Raw genomic sequence first — 4,070 nt, forward strand, 5'->3', positions numbered from 1 at the left:
TTTTCTGTGATAAATTCTTATTTGTCTTGCCGTAGTTCACTGTATCCAACAAGGAATAACCTTGGCCTAGTTGGAAACTGCTAAATGCTAAAAATGTATGTGTTTGTCTAAATTCCAGATCCCCTCCAGCCCCTCAACCCCATCTTCCCCTTTTTAAGTTATAGGAGTGAGATGCAATTGGCATCTATCCTCAACTTAGTATCCTAACATTTACTTACTACTTATTATTCTATTTTCCTGCCTTCTGATTTAGAGAGACCCAAATGCTTATCTCCAAAGATGGAAGAGGAAGATTAAAACAATAATTTGCAGTAAGTACTCTTTCAGCTGTTAATTCATTTATTCAACAGCCTTTATTTAGTGCTTGCTAGATACCAGGCACCCTGCTGGGTGCTTGGGATACAAAGATAAGCTAGGGTCGCTGCCTTTAAGGGATGCAGTGCCATAGGACAAGCAGACACATAACTGGATAAGTACACTTGTGAGCATGGTAATTAATGTACAGAATATTATGGGATCACAGAAGAGAAGCATTTCACCTATCCTAGAGGAGATCGAGGCAGGCTTCAGGATGGGTGTAAACTATATTAATGAAAATCTGTAATTCAGTTAGCTAAATCAGGTAGGGAGAGAATGTTCAGGCTTTTTGAATTAGTTATCTTTGTAATTTAGAATAAAATACCCAATAACTCTAAAGTAAAATATATGCCAATTTCTGGCCAAGGACTCATGTTGAAGAAGGAAGGGGTCTAACATCATGAATAAGTGAACATCAAGGTTGCAGAACTAGAGCTAGAAGTTTGTTGTAAGGTTTATTTAAAAGTTTCCTTCCTTTTTATGCTTTTCCCTGCCTAAATCACAGAAAAACAAATATGAGAAATGCTGTGCCTATAAATGGAGCTTTTTATTTTCTTCTCTCCAACATGGCCTCTGTTATACTTGGGAATATATAAAGGCATGGATGAAAATTAGTGTTGTTTGAGTCTAGGATTTAAAAAAAAAAACTTAATTAGATTTGCAACCACTGCCCTCATATAAAATTAAAATAATCAAGAAAAACTCGAGTTTAATTGCACTTGATGTTTTCTTTTTTTTTTTTTAAGATTTTATTTATTCATTTGAGACACAGAGATAGAGAGAGAGAAAGCATGAGCAGGGAGAGAGGCAGAGGGAGAGGGAGAAGCAGGCTCCTCGCTGAGCCAGGTGCCCGATGTGGGGCTTGATCCCAGGACCCTGGGATCATGACCTGAGCCGAAGGCAGACCCTTAACGATCTGAGCTACCCAGGTGCCCCACACTTGATGTTTTCTAAGTCATGGGTTTGAAGGGGTCAGCATGACATAATTTGAAACCTTTGAAAAAAAAGTTTAATCTTTACAACAACCCTGTGATCACTCCCATTTTATAGCTGAGAGACTTGAAGCACAAGGTGGTTAAAAAACCTAAGATTATACAGCTAAGTAGCAGAGCTGGGATTTGAACTCAGGTCTATTTAAATCTAGTGCCTATTACTCACCATACCATTCTGCTTAAATAGAAACCTGTGTGGGTCCATTGCTTTCCCATGGTTCTGTGACCGTGAACTTAGCCTGGTAGGAGTAAGCTGTTATAGAAAACTGGTAAAAGTGTGTGGTTGGGACAGTGCAAATCCAACATTGCTCCTGAAAAATACTGATGGTGCTGTCTTCAAATACTGATGGTGCTGTCTTCAAATAATAGTCAAATTTCGATATCGTGGATGCCATTTAAAATGCCAAAAATTTTTACGAATATTTTGCGATATAGGCACTGAGACTGTAAAGCAGAATTGAAGTAAATGTCTAGATTTGAATAGAGCGCAAAATTTGATTCATAGAGAAAGTAGACAAGAGTAAATATGTGTGAAAATAACAATATAAAAGTTACCTTTAGATGTTTACTTTTTAAATACTGCATGTACATTATACTAGTTTATATATTCTTTAATATTATACTCATTTTCACATGCAGGTGTCATGTACTATCCATTCAACGAGGCTATAATCCCTGAGGCCAGTCATGTATTTTTTTAAAAAAGGAGTAAGCATTAAAACCATTGGTCAGGAAAGGTTATCTAAGCCTATTCTCAAACAGCTTAATAAATGGGAGCAAATACATTTGGTTATGGATGCTTTGAGTGGATATAAGAAATGAAATTAACATAATAAAATGATTTATTTTAACTTTGATCTATTACATTGGGAGGAATTGGCTGGTGGATTTAGAAGTGTATAAACACACCATTAGAGAGTGAAAAAGGGGAAGTCTGTTATAACTGAATAGGGGTGTGGTCTGCTTAGGCTAAGGAGGAATAGATAATAGTTTCATAAAAGACTGATAGAGCTATAGTCTTCAGAACTGGCCATTATAGCTAGTACCTTTTCTTTTCAGACATAATAAGTATGTCTATTAATACCGGCCAGCTTGGTGAGTTAGAGAAACCACAGCCTGTGGATTTGGGCATATGCACTCTCTGCCTGCATCTAATCCTCCGGGTAACAATATACCTACAACTGCTGTAATCCTAGAGCAGTTACATGGATGCAGTAAGTGGTGTGATGGGAGGGAAAGATAGCATCACAAGGATTCGTTTGATTATAACAGTAATCCACACCCAGTCAAATAAAATAGCCAAACAGTTAAAAATGTGGTCTCTAATGAATTTGCTAATTCTAGCAGGCCCTCACAAACATTTCCTGCTAGAGTACCCCATATCGAGACGAAGTAGCTGTGCTTTAATTACATGGAATAATTATTTGATTTCCAGGAAGTTAAGACAGTGCTTTGTATTTAAATAAAAAGTTCTAGACATGCTGTGAAACTCGATCAAACCAAGAAAAAGAGTGAAACTGAATGCCTGTACAGTGAGTCAAGATTTCAGCTGCTCAGCAAGCTTGACGTTACAGCTTATGAGCCCAGAAAAGGGGTATTTTAAAACCGGCTGACTGGATCATGTCACTTTGTTATAGGGAAAGCCCTGCCTTTCCAGAGATCTAAAGTGTAACGCAACCATATGCTGTTGAGGGGCTCGAATCTTGGCCGCCTTCGCCCCTCCGCACTAGCCGACACCCCAATTTTCAGGGGACGTGATCTCATACTGTCGCCCTCACTTTTGAAGGTCTGTTAAAATTCTGGGGCCTCTTATCTCAGTGACTTTGGAAGTGAGTTTGGGGTAAGAAGGGGGGGGGAGGCCTGTGAGTGTCTCTTTTGCCTGAGGAGCTGGAGACACTTGTGGAAAAGTCAGGCCCTTTTCGCTCCGGCGGCCGCTCCGGTGTGGGGCTGGCTTGGGTTAGACACATGCACACATACACCATAGAGCTCTGCTTTCCCGTAGCAGCTGCTGCCTCTGCCTCTGCCTCTCCCGCCTCAGCCTCTTTGCCCGGCATACACGCACATTCAGATTTGCGCGCTGTTTCAATCCTTGATGACGTGTCCCCGGAGACAGCCAATAGCAAACGGGCTCTGGTCAGGACAATGGGAGGTATCGGGCCAATGAGCGAGCCCCGTGAGTTGGCGGTAGCCAATAGGAGCCGCGCTGGCTGGAGAGTAATGTTACAGAGCGGAGAGAGTGAGGAGGCTGCGTCTGGCTCCCGCTCTCACAGCCATTGCAGTACATTGAGCTCCATAGAGACAGCGCCGGGGCAAGTGAGAGCCAGACGGGCACTGGGCGACTCTGTGCCTCGCTGAGGGTGAGTCTGGGGCAGCGCCGCGGCGGGGAGAGCGCCTCCGGCAGCTCTCCACCCCGCGCGGTGGCCGGATCCCCGCGGCCGGGAGCCGGCGGGTCAGGATCCACACAAAGGCAAATGAGGGGGGACCGTGGGGGGAACTGCGCACGGAGCGAGCCTCTTCTCGGGCGCCGGGAGCCCTGCCCCGCGCCGGAACCCCGGCCCACAGGCTGCCTGAGGCGCTGCGAACCCCGAGCCCCGCGAGTTTCCACCCCCGGCGGCGTCCGCGCTGACTGGCGCAAAAAAAATTTTTTTTAATTAAAAAAAATTTTTTAACGTGTTTTCGGCCCCCGGGCCGAGTGTTCGGGCTGCCGGCGTGCGCGGGGGG

General features: G+C 43.8%; 1 protein-coding gene across 2 annotated transcripts in view; it reads left to right on the forward strand.

Annotated features, from left to right (window-relative positions):
• The first annotated feature begins 253 nt into the window (after window positions 1-253).
• Window positions 254-4,070, forward strand: part of HMGB1 (high mobility group box 1) — a 10,278-nt gene continuing 6,461 nt past the window's right edge. The window contains exon 1 of one of the 2 annotated variants that reach the window (XM_032403255.1): window positions 254-311. The gene's annotated coding sequence lies outside the window, so the exon portion shown is untranslated. Of the gene's footprint in view, window positions 312-3,539; window positions 3,707-4,070 lie in introns of those variants that run through there. The other variant, XM_032403253.1, reaches the window with a different exon arrangement.

Source organism: Phoca vitulina, unplaced genomic scaffold (genome assembly GCF_004348235.1).
Source record: "Phoca vitulina isolate PV1807 unplaced genomic scaffold, GSC_HSeal_1.0 scaffold5, whole genome shotgun sequence".
NCBI lineage: Eukaryota > Metazoa > Chordata > Mammalia > Carnivora > Phocidae > Phoca > Phoca vitulina.